Source organism: Onychomys torridus, chromosome 3, assembly GCF_903995425.1.
Source record: "Onychomys torridus chromosome 3, mOncTor1.1, whole genome shotgun sequence".
NCBI classification, from domain to species: Eukaryota; Metazoa; Chordata; class Mammalia; order Rodentia; family Cricetidae; genus Onychomys; species Onychomys torridus.
Window position 1 is genome coordinate 30,595,521 of NC_050445.1, and position 17,023 is coordinate 30,612,543.

A 17,023-nucleotide genomic window follows, 5' to 3' on the forward strand; every position below is an offset into this window, starting at 1 on the left:
GCGCCGCGACGGTCGGCCGTGACGCGCGCCCCCTCCTCCCGACCCATCCCGCGGCTCCAGTGAGCTAATCCGCAGCTGGCGGGCGCCCGGCCGGTTGCCACAGCAACCACTCTCCCAGGGCCCGCCGCCGAGGGGAGCGACGGTAAACAGGACCTTCTGCAGCACTCGCCCCCTAGCCTTTCGGGGGTAGTGGGGGAGATGGTGGCTTAACCTTTTCTGTGCTGAAGATTGCCGCCTGGGTTCTCTTCCACCTCGGCCGGGGTCCATTCTCGAGATGCGCTTAGCCAGGGACCAAAAGACAGGTCAACACCGAAGCGGCAGCCACGCTCCCTGCCCCTGGCTTTGTTTCTGGTCAGTTAGCCAGGAGCTAGGCTGCGGAACGCTGCAGGCAAAATTGGGCTCCACATTTGCCCCCAAGCAACTGACAGTCATGAGACAGGCCTTCGAGACCCACCGGCCCACTGTTTGGCTACAAGCAACTCACAGTCATGAGACAGGCTATTAGGACCCACGGGTCCATATTTACCCCCAAGCAACTCACAGTCACTTCTGCCCGCTGGTCCTTCGTACACAGGGCACGGTGAAAGCACACGTGCAGGAGGTTTTAGGACGGTAGGATCGCTAAATAGAAGTCCACTTGAAAATGCTGCGGGTTGCAAGGGAGTCAGGAACACAGGCTGGGGCATGAAGTCCTCTGGGACTTTGATGGCCTGGAGAAACCGGGCAGAAAAGGCAGTCTGGGAAAGGGGAAGCGTATCCCTGGGGACTAGGGGGGAGTCCCATCATGGTATTTGTGGAGACCTTTAAGAAGTAAGAGTGGGGGGGGGGGCGTTGGGGATTTAGCTCAGTGGTAGAGCACTTGCCTAGCAAGCATAAGGCCCTGGGTTCGATCCTCAGCTTAAAAAAAAAAAAAAAAAAAAAAGTAAGAGGGGGCCTGGGCGTTGGTGGCGCACGCCTTTAATCCCAGCACTCGGGAGGCAGAGCCAGGCGGATCTCTGTGAGTTCGAGGCCAGCCTGGTCTACAAAACGAGTTCCAGGAAAGGCGCAAAGCTACACAGAGAAACCTTGTCTCCAAAAACCAAAAACCAAACCAAACCAAACAAACAAACAAACAAAGTAAGAGGGAATGAGGTTAGATGGGTAGGCCTGAAGAGATTCCAGGGGTCTGGGCAGATTTTGAATACTATGCTGCAGGCAGTGGGGTCCAAGCAGAGAAATAGGAAAGGATACAATTTGTCTGTCTTAGGGGGTAGGTGCCCGCCAATCTCTACACTGGAAAAATGTCATTCTCGTCTACAGCTTAGAGACCTCCAAAAGAGTTAACCTATGTTTCTGAAGGTAGCCTAGTGGCTTAAAGCTTTATTCGCTCTTTTGGTTGTGTGTGTGGGTGTAGCCCGAGGCAGAGGAAGGGGCCGCGCGCGCGGGCGGAGGGAGGGGACGCAGCGCGCCTCCGAGGCCGGAGGCGGCGGGGACCGGACGGGAGCGCGCGCGGCGGGGACCCGAGGGGCTCGCAGCGGCCTGGGGAGGCCGCGCGGACAAAGGCGCGGAGGGCTGCGGGCCATGGCGTCCCAGGCCCCCGCACCCGCCGCCGCCACCGCGGGCGTCCGCGAGATGCGCCTCGGAACCCGCGGAGCCACCGCTTGCGGGGAGGTAGGTCCGGGCGCCGGGGTGCGGAGCGAGCTCCGGGGAAACCCGGGAGGGTAGGCGCGGGGGCGGCGAGGAAACTGTGCTGGCGGCGCTGGGGACTCTTCAGCCCGGGCCTGGGGACACGCGCCGGAGAGCGATCCAGATCTCTTCCCCCGGGGCGGGCTGACTTCAGGGCCGAAGAAACTTGCAAAAACTGGGCAGAGCCCGGCCCTGCGCCGTGCCAGAGTTCTGGACGCCTGAGAGCGAGTGCGCGTGTGTGAGAGGGCGTCTGTACGCCGGGGTGGGGGGGGGTCCGGACGGCTGGAGTCGGGGTTTGCAGTGTTGGAAGGTGGGGAACGTTGAAGTTCACTTCTCCCGCTCCCCTCCCCAAGGATGGAGTTGGGAGCCGATGGAGCCCAGGGTAAGTCTCCTAACAACACAGGATATGATCTTGTGTAGGAGGGGGGCACTGAGATATGGAGTCAGACCTCGGAATCAGAGGGAGCCCAGCGCCTGGAATCCTCTAGTGAGGGGAAGGGACAGGAAGCTGGGGTTGCCCTCCTTGGCCCGGTGTTGGAACTAGGAAAGTGCGCGAACCCTGGTTTAACCAATCTGCTGAGGAAGGAGCAGGCTGACTTCTGGCCCAGTGCTCAGATGGCTTTGGGGGTTGTGACTTCAACTCCCCAAATGACAGGTAATTGTGGGGTGTGGTAGTGGTGTTATAAAAGTCACTTTACAGTAATTTGTTGTGGACCACTTGCACCTGCTGTGGTTACTGTAGGCTTTTCCCTTCAGTGTCAAACACCTGGAGAGTGGAATGGACTTGTTTAGGGGATGGTCCACAGAGGAGGGAAGTGGAGATGCCGAGAAGAAGCGGAGGGCAAACAGAAACCAACAGTCGTTTATTTGAGACCGGGTCTCGGGATGTGACCCAGGCTGGCCTCAGACTTACCATCCTCCCCCTTGCCTTAGCTCTCTTTAGTGCGGGATTACTGGTAGGCGCGGCAGACAGGCGCAGTTCAGGGACTCTTGTTTTTTTGAGACAGGGTCTCAGGTAGCTTAGACAGACTTTGAACTTGACTTTAAATTAAATTTTTTTCGAGATTTAATTGATTTTTATGAGTGTTTGCCTGGATGTATGTCTGTGTTCCATGTGTATGCAATGACCAAGGAGACTCTGGTGCCCGTTGCCTGGGACTGGAGTTACAGCCAGTTGTGAGCCAAGCCGCTAGGAATCGAACCCCAAGTCCTCTGGAAGAACAGTCAGTGCTCTCAACTGATGAGCCCTCTCCCCAGCTCCTGAGTCTGCCTCACCAACACTGGAATTGTAGGAGCGTGGCACAAACATCCCTTTGTGAGATGCTAGGGATCAAAGTTATGTCTTCATCTCTGAGATTAAAAAAAAAATTAAAACAATTTTTATTATATTTCTATTTATTGCGTATGTGCCATGAGGCATGTGTGTAAATCAAAAGACAATTTGTAGGAGTCAGTTCTCTCCTCATCTTGTGGGTCCTCGGGGTTGGACTTACGGACATCAGGCTCGGCAGCAAACACCTTTACCTGCTGAGCCAGCCATCTTGCTATTCCTCGGAGACTCTGTGAGGTAGGGTGATGAAGACACTGGCAGACAGTCTTATGTCTGGATGCTCATTCTGGAAGATTTGCACCCTGTCTGGACATAACTTCACTCATCTAAGTGGCTCTGTGTGGTGGTCAGTGGGGACTCTTCCTTCCTTCCTTCCAGAAACTACCATTCTGGTCTGGCCTGGCCGTTCATGCTGTATGCCACAGAGCCAGGAGAATCCAGAGGGTCCCAGGTTCAGAGGGGATGCTTGTGGTGAGACCTGGGAGTCACTTCAACTAAGAAAGTGCAGGAAAGATTGTCTGGAGCAGAGAGCGCAACATGTGAAAAGTCATGGAGAGAGGAGAGAGGCGGGCATGGGGGAGAAAGCCAGTGTGGTTGCAGTGTAGTCAGAACCCCAGAACCCCCACCTCCCTCACCACCCCCACCCTCCGTGTGTGTGTGTGTGTGTGTGTGTGTGTGTGTGTGTGTGTCTGTCTGTCTGTGTGTGTCTGTGTGTGTGTGTGTGTGTGTGTGTGTGTGTCTGTGTGTGTCTCTGTGTGTGTGTGTGTCTGTGTGTGTGTCTGTGTCTGTCTGTCTGTGTGTGTGTGTGTGTGTCTGTGTCTGTGTGTGTGTGTGTCTGTCTGTCTGTCTGTCTGTGTGTGTGTGTCTGTGTGTCTGTCTGTCTGGTCTGTCTTAGCAAGGCAGGGCAAAGTGAAATGGAATGAGGATTTCCCCAACGTAGGAGTGATGGCCAGCCTTGTGTCTTAGAAAGCCCACTCTGCTTGAGGCCAGTGAGACCCAGGCTTTGTAGCCTGGTAGAGCATTGGTGTTGAGGCAGCAGGGATGGATGGAGTCTGGAGGTCAAGAGGTAGGCAGGGCTGCTGGTTTGGGGCACAGGATGAGGTTACTTAAACTAGACCCAAACCCAGAGGTGCTCAGCAGGAGAAAGCAAAAGAAGAGGGACATTTTGAATGGCCTGAATGGAGCGGATTACCGCACTTGGACAGTGAACTTGGCTTCCAGTTCTCTGGCAGCTTAGGAACAAACAAAAATGCACTAGATTGCATAGTTTTGGATCGGGGACAACAGAAAGCATACAAATGAACTTTGAGAACAAATTTTTTCCTGGAATTGAACTCAACTGGGAGTTCATCAGGAGAACTTCATGTAAAGACTAGGGAGTGACTGGGGTGGTGGTGGTGATGGAATAAAGTCTTCATTATGCAAACAGAATGATAAACATAGATAAGACCAGGGTGGGGGAGACCTTCATCGTCAGTGTTACAAAAGATGAGATGATAAACTCCGCAAGACTGGCCTCCTGTACCACCTACCTCACGTCTAGAGGAGCAGTTTGGGTTTTGGTGAGGGTGGAAGGTCAGTTGGGGTGTGAACAGTCATGATACAGTGCCACCAGAGGCAGGGGACAAGACAGTGATGTCTTAGGAAGAAGCGACATGTACTTTTGAATGTAGAGGACAGAGCAGCCAGTTGCCTGGCCACAAACAGGAAGGTGACCCATTAGTCTGTCAGTGGCTGAGCAGAGACCCTGGTGTCGTGCAGGGGAGCCAGTGTCCAGAAATGCCATTCAGTGGCAAAATGGGCAGAAGCCTTGGGAGCAGCATTTTGGGCTTCCCTCCTGATTGACACGTCCCAGATCCCTCTGCCCTCAAGTCTTGATACTGAGTCTGCATCTAAAGGGGTGGGTGGCATTCAGCAGATCTGAACTCGCCCCCCCAGGTCTGGAGTGTGGGGATTGTTTGCACAAGGAGAAGTTACAGAAAGAGTGAGCTGGGAAGTCCCGCAGACTCCACACAGGCTTCCTAGGGACCACTCCCTCCGATGTCTGCACAGGGCGGACAGCCTACAGAATCCGGGGCCATCGCCTTACTAATGAGCTCGGTAAAATTCATGAGCCGTCTCACTCAGCTATAGCTTACATTAACATTGAGGAAGTGTGGGGTTCTGCTCTCCCCAGCAAATTCCTTTTCTCTGTCTTTCATTTATTTTAAAATGTTATGTATGGTGTTTTGCCTGCATGTGTGTCCCTGTACCACATGTGTGCCGGGTAGTCATAGAGGCCAGAAGAGGATTAGAGCTCCAGAAACTGGAGTTACAGGTGACTGTGATCTGCCATGTGGGTGCTGGGAATCAAACCTGGGCCCTCTGGAAGAGCAGTCAGTGAGTGTTCTTAACCCTTTTAACTTCTGAGCCATCGTTCTGCTAGTATATATATTTTTAAGATTATTTTATTGTGTGTGTATGAGTGTTTTGCCTGTGTATACACGTATGTATACTAGCTACATGCCTGGTGCTCATGGAGATCAAAAGGCTTCAGATTTCCTGGGACTGGAGTAAGGTGGCTCTGAGCCACCATGTAGATTCTAGGAATTGAACTTGGATCCTCCAAAAGAGCAACAAGTGCTCTTAACAGCTGGCCGACTCTCCAGTTTCTTTTAAAGGTTTTATGTTTAATTGTGTGCAGGTGTGAGTACAGGTGCCCATGGAGTCCAGAAGAGGACACAGGGTCCCCTGGAGCTGGAGGAATAGGTGGTTGTGAGCTGCCTGACGGGAATGCAGGGAATGAATTCAGACCCACCGCAAGCTCAGCACCTGCTCTTGACTGCTCTGGCATCTCCCCACCCCCCCCCCCCCCCCAGTTTCTTTGTTTCTTTGCTTGTGAGACAGTGTTTCATCATGTAGATCGGCCTTGTTCTGTGTTCCTTCTGCCTCAGCCTGCTGTGTTAGTGATTTTTCTATTGCTTTGATAAAACACCCTGACCAAGGCAACTTATAGAAGAAAGAGTTTATTTGGCACTCATGGCTCCAAAGGGTTAGAGTCTGTGATGGCAGAGCAGAGGTAGCAGGAGGCTGGAGCAGCTGAGGGCAGACACCTCAAACCACAAACCGGAAGAAGAGAGCTAACTCAAGATGGTGTGAGACCCTTTTGAACCCTCACTGCCCAACCCCAGTGACATGCTTACTGCAGTAAGGCCACACCTCCTAATCCTCCCCAGACAACTGGGGACTAAGCATCAAATGTCCGAGACTTATGGAGAACATTTCATCTGAAGTGCCACAGTCTTTCAAGGTTGAGTTACAGGTGTGTGCCACCATGCCTGCCTCAAATTTCTTAGTATTTTAAACTTGTCTTGCACCTTAAAAATGTGTATTTTAAGAGAGGGACATGGGGGGGGCATTGTTTTGTGGTACTAGAGTCAAATGCAGAGATTCATACATACTAGGCAAGCACCCTACCACTGAACTGTATCCCCAGACCTAGGGAGAGAGATTTTAAAAATAGCCTTGGCTGCTGGGTGCGGCGGTGCACACACCTTTTAATCCCAGCACTCTGGAGGCAGAGCCAGGCGGATCTCTGTGAGTTTGAGCAGAGCGAGATCCAGGACAGTCACCAAAACTATGAAGAGAAACCCTGTCTCAAAAAACCAAAAAAGAAAAAAAAAAAAAAAAAAAAGAAAGAAAGAAAAAGAAAAAAGAAAAAAAAGTGGTTGTTTCCATTTACCTTCACAATTAAAGCAATGAAGGAAGGAAGGAAGGAAGGAAGGAAGGAAGGAAGGAAGGAAGGAAAAAAATCTCTGAGAGTGGCCCTGAGCAACAGTTTTGTGGGAGTGGGGAGGTGGAGGAGTTGTTGTTTTGTGAGGGGGTAGTCTCCAGATGATTTTAAAGTTCAGGGTTGTAGCTTTCACCATCTCTGAAGGCAGATAAACCTTAGGTCCCAAAAGGTCCCTGGGGCCATATAGGCTGTATCAGAGGTACCAGGTAGTCCAAGTTCATCTTGCTTGGGGCCATGTGTTCCACAGTCTCTGTGTAGCTCTTTGTCTTGCTGCCTTGCCTCAACTTAAAGATCTTTCATTTTGCACAGGGTTTCACTCTGTAGCCCTGGGTGCTCTGGAACTCTGTAGACCAGGCTGGCCTCGAACTCAGAGATTTGCCTGCCTCTGCCTCCCGAGTGCTGGGATTAAAGGCGTACACCACCACCGCCCAGTTTCGTCTCAGGATCTTTGCCGATTGTGCTTCTTGGAGAGACATTGGTGAAATGGTTTTCTCGCAAGCTGACAGCCACACACTTTCCCAGCTGTGAGAGCTCACTATTTTCTTGGCCACCTCTCAGCCCCTCTATGGCACTAGGGACCCAGCCCTGGGCCTGGCCAACAGCCTTGAGTGTTCATGCGTGGACCTCTAGCCTCCTCAGAATTCAGAGACTGCTCCAGCCTCTCTTGAAAGTCTTCTTACAGGTCAGGAGCAGGAAGGCTGCTGGGCCTGTGTGCACTTTAATAACAGAAGGCAAGGGATCAGCTCAGCCCTTACCTTTGATGCTCAGAAGGCAGTGCTATTCCGAGAAGCCATAGTCAGACAGACCCTTGCCCTGGTTTTAAAAGCAGAGGCTGATTGAGGCAAAAATCAACTCGGTTTGCATAGAACTTGAGTCCTGTATCATCCGGACCATAGAACTTGGGCCCTGTATCATCTGGACCATAGAACTTGGGCCCTGTATCATCTGGACCATAGAACTTGAGCCCTGTATCATCCGGACCATAGAACTTGGGCCCTGTATCATCTGGACCATAGGACTTGGACCATAGGACTTGGGCCCTGTATCATCTGGACCATAGAACTTGGGCCCTGTATCATCTGGACCATGGGACTTGGGCCCTGTATCATCTGGACCATGGGACTTGGACCATAGGACTTGGGCCCTGTATCACCTGGACCATGGGACTTGGACCATAGGACTTGGGCCCTGTGTCACCTGGACCAGCATCACTGCTTTGTCCCATTTGATGAGTTGCAGTTCTGCGGCCTCCTTCTCTGACAACTCAGTTTGGAAAACCAAGTAACGGGGTTTTCCCTGGCCTCAGGGCATGATGGGGTGAGTCACCCTTGCAGCAAGTTTAGGGAAGAGGCCCTTGGGACTCCAGGACTTGGGCAGGTGCCAAGCGGGGAGTGGGGTCAGGATGGAGACCCATGACTATGACTGGCTACTCTTTCTGTGACGGTGGCTTACTCTGAAGACTGGACAGACTGGTTTAAGTACAGAGTCAAATTCATTTCCTTTAGTGTTTTGCTTTCTTAGAATTTGTATTTAAAATTTTCACTTTTATGTGTGTATGCTTTCATGTGGACTGAGAAATTTGTGTTTAAGAGCTTTAAGCAATATGTAAAGAGAATATGCGGACACATGAAGCCCCCCACTGCTGACACCACCCTCAGAATAAGTCTGTCGATGTTTGGTCTATAAACCAAGTCCCCCTCGATCCCTTTTCTTTCTCTACTGGAAACTGAACCTAAGGCCTTTGCATGTGGTAGGGATTCACTGCACCACTGAACTGTATCCAACCTTGTTTCATTTAAATTTTGTAAAGATTTGTTTTATTTTTAGTTGGGTGGTGGTTGTGCATGTCTTTAATCCCAGCACTGGGGAGGCAGAGACAGCCAGATCTCTGAGTTGCATGCCAGCCTGGTCTACAGAGTGAGTTCCAGGACAGCCAGGGCTACCCAGAGAGACGCTGTCTCAAAACAAACAAACAAAAAAAGAAAGAAAGAGGAAAAAGATTTATTTTATTTTAATTACATGCATGTGTGTATGTCTCTGGGCATGTGTAAACGGATGTTTCCTCTCCCAACTGCCCAGTCCCAAATAACCACTCAGAGGTTTAATATTACTTATACATGCTTGACTGGTAGCTCAGGCTTGTTACTAGCTAACTCTTACATTTAAATTAACCCATAATTCTTATCTATGTTTGGCTTGATACCTTTTCTCAGTATGGCATTCTCATCTTGCTTTTCTGCGTTTGCTGGCGACTCTCTTACCCCGCATTTTCTCTTCCCAGAATTCTCCCAATCTGGCTCTTGTGCTCAATTTTTTCCTGCCCAGCTATTAATCAATCAGCTTTTTATTAGCCAATGAGAGTAATACATATTCATAGTATACAAAAAGATTGTTCCACAGCAGCATGTGCATATGAGTGTAGGTGCCAATGAGTTTTTATTACATTTAGAGAGCAAGTGCATGTGTGTGTACACGCATGTAAGTGTGCGAGTGCAAGTGTGTGTGTGCGCATATGCACATGTGTGCATCCCACAGAGCTCAGGGAGGTCAGAAGACATTTGGGGGGCCAGTTTTTTCCTTCTATCATGTGGGTTGTCCCAGAGGTCATCAGGTCTGCAGCAGATACCATTACCTGCAGAGCCATCTCATCAGAACCATATTCCAACACTTCTTTTTTAAACATCATTCCCACTACCACCACCCACCCCTGCACAAGCTCCCATCTATAGCCCTGACTGGCCTGGAAATTACTGTCTAGACCAGGCTGTCCTTCCTCTCTTTCAGAGTGATGGAATTAAAGGCCTTCCTGGGCCCTTTTTGTTTTGTTTTGTTTTTTCTGTGAAGCCTGGAACTTGCTTTGTAAACCAGGCTGGCCTCAAACTCACTGAGAGCCGTCTGCCTCTGCCTCCATAGTGCTGGGTTAAAGGTGTGGGCCACCACTGGCTGGCTACCTGGATCCCCCTTTATTTATTTGTTTGTTTGTTTGTTTATTTATGTTGGTTTCTCGAGACAGGGTTTCTCTGTGTAGCTTTGCGCCTTTCCTGGATCTCACTCTGTAGACCAGGCTGGCCCCAAACTCACAAAGATCTGCCTGCTGGGCCCCCTTTTAACTTTCTGTTTTAAAACAATATCGTTAAATTGCCCAGGCTGACCTTGAACTCACTTGTAGCCTAAAAAGGCCTTAGCTTTGATCAAGCTGTCCTAGTCTCCCAAGTAGTTATGATTAGAAGTCTGTATCACCAAGACTCCTAGATCTTTTTTCTTTGCATATGTATGTGTATCTATATCTGTATCTATTTGCATATATGCATATCTCTTTACATATATCTATATGTATATATCTATTTAGCAAAATGGAAAAGTTTCTATAACATAGTTTCACAATATAACAACGTTTTATGAGAATAATTCTATTAACAGCCTTCTTTTTAACAGCTGCCTGGGGTACCTCTGTTTAAGTTCATTTGTTTAGCAAACTATCAAACTATCAATTTATGGTTCAATTTTAGTTGCTGCAAAAGATGTTGTGACAAACCCTGAGTCTAATATTTCTACCAACTAAATTCCTGAAGCTGGAACTACTGGCTTAAAGAGGATCACAAAGACACTCAGTGAATAATGTTTGTGCCCAGCAGTGGTTCCTTGAAATGAAGTTCTGATGGTCTTTTGAAAATGACATATTAGCCGGGCGGTGGTGGCAGTGGGCATGCCTTTAATCCCAGTTCTTGGGAGGCAGAGGCAGGCGGATCTCTGTGAGTTCAAGGCCAGCCTGGGCTACAGAGTGAGATCCAGTATAGGTACCAAAACTACACAGAGAAACCCTGTCTCGAAAAACAAACATAAAAATGACATATTTCCTATCCTCCTTCACATGTCCCCACACCACCTTCATGCTGAGTTTATTATGAATTTTTTATTTAAGTTTATATGAAATTAAAGTTTGTGGTATGGCACTTTCAGAGGCAATTTCTTACTGTGTTGTTAAGTATAAAAAGGCAGCGTGTTAAAATGAAAGTTTCTAAGGAAGATTTAGTGGATTGTTATCTAACAAATTGTTTGAATTTTGTCTCTTGCTGTTGGTTTCAGGTGAGTCAGTTCAAGATAAGTGTTGTAGATGCTGAGGCAGGAGGATTGTTAATTCCTTTACAAACTGAGCGACACAGCAAGACCTCTATAAAAAAACAAACAAAACAAAAAAAAAAACAAAAAAATGGGTCACTAGGTACTTCTTTGTTTTCCCTGTGTTTATTTATTTATTATTGTATTTATTTATTTTCATTTTTGTTTTATATTATTTTTGAAACAAGGTCTCATGTAGCCCAGGCTAGATTCTTACTTTGATGTTGAAGATTAGGTTATAGAATGTTGTGCATGCCAGCTAGTCAAACGTTGTACCAACTGAGCCTCCCACTACTCCCTTACACTCCCCTGTTCTCAGGAGAGAAGATGCAGTAAGTCAAACTTGACTTAACAGAAATCCTCTGCAGATCTACACTGGGTGACAGATGGTGGTGACCATATGTAAGCTAGACTGGGCCTGGGACAGGAGGTTGTCTTGGCCTTGCCCACACAGTGCTGGAATCTAAGCTTGGCTGTTCTGAGAGCTGTTGAACAGCTCTGTCCCCCCTCTGCCACTTCCCATAATGTTGGATGCTTCAGTCAGCTGGGAGGTAAACAGAGAGCATTGCTCGCTCTTTGATGTCCTGGGAGTTTGTGAATGTTTGCTGACTGCCACTAACACAAATGATGAAACAGACCAGATGGAAAGGATGACGGTCATTGAAGGATGCCAAAGGATCTTACTGGTTAGATGGTCACCTACTCCATTTCAGGTCTGAACAAATATCACCTGTAGCCTAGAGAAGGAGGTAGAGAGTTCCTCTATCCCTAGGGAGCCAGACACTATGTTCCTGGTAAACAAGAAGCCCAGAGCAGACAGTCAGCTGCTTCAGAACTCGCCTGTCTTTACAGCCCCATCTCTGACGGAGAGTGTGGAGAGAGCTGTCTCCTTCCATCTGTAAGTGATGCAGATACTGGATCTCAAGGGGCCATATCACACTTGTACAGAACTAAACAAGAGCACCACTCCCTTGTCTCTAGCTAAGTTAACAACCTGCCCCAGGAAGGTTATGGTTGTGGGTTTGTCCCACATTCCTACACAAACACCCCCCGGCTTGGCTCATCTGGAGAAGTTTGCTTGTTTCCTAGGGACAGGCAAGGAACGAAAGAGACAGAAAGGTCTTGCTCCAAACATTCAGTCTGCTGGGGGGAAGGTGTCAGGCCTGCTTGGCCATGGTGAGCTGGAAGGAGCAGGCACAGCACCCACCTCCTCTGACTCATTCATTGGTTAGGAACAACCAGTCCATAGGCAAAACTCAAGTCCTTCACCTTGCCCTCTCTCCTTTCCTGAACCCGGAACTCTAGACCATGCTTCTCAACCTTCCTAATGCTGGGACCCTTTAATACAGTTCCTCAAGTTGTGGTGACCCCTAAACATCAAATTATTTTTGGTGCTACTTCATAACTGTAATTTTGCTACTGTTATGAATCATACTGTAAATATTTTTTTGAAGATAGAGGTTTGCCAAAGGGGTTGAGAGTCCACAGGTCAAGAACCGCTACTCTAGAGGGCTAGGAAAGTCCAGGAGTCAGGAGAATAGTACCAAGTTATTGTGCTCAGCCAACACACCTGTCCAGGCCAGGAGAATGGATATTTCTGCCTTTCAGCCTTGCCAGCAAAGCCATAAGGTACAGCCTACAGAATTGGCTGCTTATGCTGTGAAAAACTCATTTTTCCTAATGCTGAGCACAGTGGCAAACACAAACAGTCCCAGCTACTCAAGAGGCAGAGACAGAAGAATCACAAGTTTGAGGCCAGCCTTGGCAACATAGCAAGACCCTGTCTTCGCTTCAAAAAGAAGAGTCAGCAGGATGTAGTGGCACATTCCTATAACTTCAGCACTGGTGAGGCAGAGGCAGGTGGATCTCCATGAGCTTGAGGCCAGCCTGGTCTACAGAATAAGTTCCAGGCCAGTCAAAAGAGAGACCCTCAAAAAACAAAAAGGAAAAAAATTTCCCTTTTAATGCTGATTTTTGAAGAGATTAATTTTATTTATGTGTGCACACGTGTGGGTGGGTCTGTCAACACACATGTATGTGCATATGTATATTTAGGTGCCCATGGAGGCCAAAAGCAGGTGTTGGGCCCCTTGGAGGTACAGGAATTTATGAGCTGCCCCATGTGGACGACTGGATATGAATTCCAGTTCTTAACTGCTGAGACACTGCTCCAGACCCTTAGTACTTATTTTTCTCTTTTCTTTTCTTCTCCTCCTTTCTCTCCCCACCCCCTATTTATTTTTGAGACATGGTCTATGTAGCTCTGGTTGTCCTGGAACTCACTATATAGACCAGTCTGGCCTGGAGATCCACCTGCCTTTGCCTCCTGAGTGCTGGGATTAAAGGCGTGCACCACCATACCTGGCTGCAGCCTGGCAAATTTTTTGTGATGGTGAGGAGTGAATCTTGAGGAGGGAATTCGGGGATTCCTCAATGCTAGCAAGTACTCCACCAACTGAGCCACACACCCAGCCCTGTTTTTACCTACCTACCTTTCTTTTTTTCTGAAACAGGGTCTTACTAAGCAGCCCTGGTTCACCTGGAATTCATCATGTATACTGGACTGGCCTCAAACTCACAAAGATCTGCCTACCTTTTGTGTCCCCAAGGACTGGTATTAAAGGCGTGCACTAGCATGCTTGGCTCCCCATTTTTAACCTTCAATCCCGTCCCTGGTTTGTGATCGCCCTTTTTTTGCAGAATAGTACCTTAGGCATGCTAGGCAAACACTCTCCCCCTGGCCTAGCACTGAATAAGGGACTGAGGTTGCCTCTAGCTACATATGGAGCTTAAGGCCCAGGGTGCCAGTTCACTAGAGGGAAAGAGAAGGCCACTTTTGAGACAAGGGCAGGTACCCTGCAAATTCAAGTGTCAGAGACAATCCCCAAGTCTCTTCCCCCAGAGCCCTGAAACTGGCTTTCACCCCTAACCATCTATAAATACAGGGGCTAATTCCTCATTATCATGGTTGTCCATCCTTTCCTGGAACCCAGGTCAAGGCTGAGAGGGAGTTGGTGTGCACTGTTACCTTTGTGCCACTTGTGAAAGCGTTGAAATACTGATAGGCTTGTGTGGGAATAGTCAGCTAGAACCACATAGAACGATGGCCATCAAAGAGTTAACCAGAAGGCAGGTTTTTAAAAATGACTTATCTTTATTTTGTGTGCATTGGTGTTTCTCTGCTTGTATGTCTGTATGAGGATGTTGAATCCCCTGTTACAGACAGTCATGAGCTGCCATGTGGGTGCTGGGAATTGAACCTGAGTCCTCTGGAAGAGCAGCCAGTGCTCTTAACCACTGAGCCATCTCTCCAGCCCCCTGCAAGCAGTTCTGATTGGCTGGTGCCCATGTCTCATCTTTATCACATCACGTGTGATTGCTGCCTCCCCTACCCCAGAGCATGCCATTTTGACTGCCCTTAGCTGTCCGTTCCCCACCCCCACCCCCACCCACATACTCTTTATGATGGGAGAGGGTGTGCCCTGGTGTACAAGAGAAGGTCAGAGGATAGTTTTGTGGAGGCTTTTGTTTCTTCCAGGGATCAGACTCAGGTCTTCAGACTTCCAGCACTTTACCGCCGGACATATGGCTCAGACCTCTAGTGATCCCTAACGAAGGGGCCGTCACTTGTCATCCCCCTCATTCAAAAAGAATTCATGGGTCATTCACAGTAGCCCAAGGCTGGCCTAGACAACAGCAGGGACGCAGAGTAAAGCGAACTCAGTCAACAAACTCGAGCCTAGACTCCTAGCTTCTTGGGAGGCTGAGGCAGGAGAATTACTTGAGTTACTAGCCTGGGCAGCATAAGGAGAGCCTGTCTCACAAGGGAAGCTGAGGAGGACTGAGAGGTGGTTCATGAGTTAAGAGTGTGTGCTGCTCTCAGGACCAGAATTCAGTTCCCAGCACACACATCAAGTGGTTCACAGCTGCCTTTGTTCTTTGCAGGGACCCAAGCTCATGTTCACAGATACACACAATACACACAATTTAATGTTTATTTTTGCTTTTCAAGACAGGGTTTCTCTGTGGCCTTAGTTGTCCTATAACTTGATCTGGCCTTGAACTCACAGAGATTCCCCCTGCCTCCTGAGTCCTAGGATCAAAGTTATGCACCACACTGGGCCCAGATACACAATTTAAAATAAAATCTTTTTAATAAGAAAAAAAGTTCAGCTGGGCAGTGGTGGAGCATGCCTGGTCTACAGAGGGAGTTCCAGGACAACCAGGGCTACACAGAGAAACCCTGTCTCAAACAACAAAACAAAAGAAGAAAGTCCAGACAGAGTACATGTTGGAAGGTCTAGATAAGCAGTGTAAGAAGCAGCTGAGTCGAGGGAGAAGTAAGAGCAGCCCCCATGCCTCTGGCCTCTCACAGACATCTCATTCATACTCACACCTCAGCTTGGCCCCTTCAGAGCTGTTCTTTCTGCCTTAGCTCACTGCTCTGCCTACTCTATATATTTCTCCTGATCAGACCACCCTGACCTTAGCATGTGCACAAGAGAACAGCTCTTCATCACGGGCCCTCCACATTCCCTAGGGTAGCAAATCTGTCCTCCTTCTCTCAGCCTCCCAGCTTTCTGCTTTCTTCCTGTCTTCTTTCCCACCGACATCCTAGCGTGCCAATCTTGCTATCTTCAGATGTTGGAGCCCACCTGTTAGGGTTCCTTGATATGAACCGCTCTTGCTTTATTGCTGAGCGCTGGGATTACAGAGATTTCCCATTGTGTCAGGCAGTGGTACAGTTTCTGTTGCTAATAACACAGTACTAGAGACCAAGCAATTTATAAAGAAATGAGGTTTATTTTGGCTTGGTTCTGGCCCAAGGTCAAGGGGTAACATCTGGCAATGTCTCTTTCTGATGCAAGATGTCGCTTGGGTGAGGCCGGGAGCAGGGGACACCTAGCCAAGCTGGCTTTTAAATGTACAGGCTGTACCACTGCATCTCCACTGGAGACTGGCTTTTGTAGTTGGCCTACTTTCTAGATAGCTCAGTGCCCAACCCGTGAATGGATTTATTCATTCATGCAGCCAGAGGCCTGATCACCTGAGCGATTCCTCATGGTCTCACCTCTTAATACCTCAGGATGAGGGTTAAACTCCAGCACAGGCTTCCAAGGGAGCCATGTTCAGATCAGAGCTCGAGCCTGGCTAAGAACTTGGTGGGTTTTCCTTGAAGACGGCCGTGGCTCTTACAGTGCTCACTGCTCTCCTCTGAAACTCTGCCACTGGAATGGTAAATCCAGCACTTCACTGGTTCTTTCCGTTACTGGTATCTCTCACATTCCCCGGATCGGTTTGTCTCTTTTGTTTTTGTTTTTGTTTTTTTGTTTTGTTTTGTTTTTTTGAGATACGGTTTCTTGGTGTAGCCCTGGCTATTCTGGAACTCCCTCTGTGGACCAGGCTAGCTTCGAACTCAGGGATTATTTCTTTTGCCTCTGCCTCAACAGTGCTGGAATTAAAGGCACGAGTCACCACAGCAGGCTTCCAGCTTGTCTTTTTTTGTCTTGAAGAGATAGTTAACAGTTACTGCCTTCATATTGTGTGCCATTGGGTCTCTCTCTCTAGTTCCAGGGCAGAGGTCAATTTATACTGGTGTGTTCCAGGCTGTACAAATGCTGTGCTCTGCCAGGTGATTGAGTTTATGGTCAATTTCAAATCCATTCATGCTGCCTCAGATTAGCCCAGTGAAATTGTAGGCGAAAGACCATTTTCCGTAGCTCAGAATTTAGCTGATGAAAATGAGCATGCTTGCAGGCATTGCGAAACTTGCAGAACACTAGGCGGAGATGGTAAACGTTCAGACAAGGGCCTCTGCTCACAGGAAACTGGAAAATAGCACTGGCTGAGGAGGCCAGGACAGCAGGCTTGGTGACCCTCAGGGACATTAGGCTGGGGGTCAGCATGTCCCGGGTGTCTTGCTTCTACTGCAGAAGGAAGGGCTCAGCCCTTGCAGCAACCCAAACTAACTATGTTCATTTGCTTGAGAGTTGTTGGTGGGTGTTTGGACGTGGGGATCGGGGATGGGTTTCTGCAGTACTGGGGATTGAACCCAGGGCTTTGTATATGCTGGGTAAGTGCTCCATCCTTGCACTACAGCCCCAGCCTGTCGGAGAGTAGTTTAGAGTTTCACAGTC

At 48.8% G+C, this 17,023-nt stretch overlaps 1 protein-coding gene across 4 annotated transcripts in view; it reads left to right on the top strand.

Annotated features, from left to right (window-relative positions):
* The first annotated feature begins 1,392 nt into the window (after window positions 1-1,392).
* The window catches only part of Dennd2a (DENN domain containing 2A), a 97,110-nt gene continuing 81,479 nt past the window's right edge, over window positions 1,393-17,023 (top strand). For 2 of the 4 annotated variants that reach the window (XM_036180569.1, XM_036180572.1), the window contains exon 1: window positions 1,393-1,650. The gene's annotated coding sequence lies outside the window, so the exon portion shown is untranslated. Of the gene's footprint in view, window positions 1,651-1,962; window positions 2,048-17,023 lie in introns of those variants that run through there. The other 2 variants (XM_036180573.1, XM_036180571.1) reach the window with 2 other exon arrangements.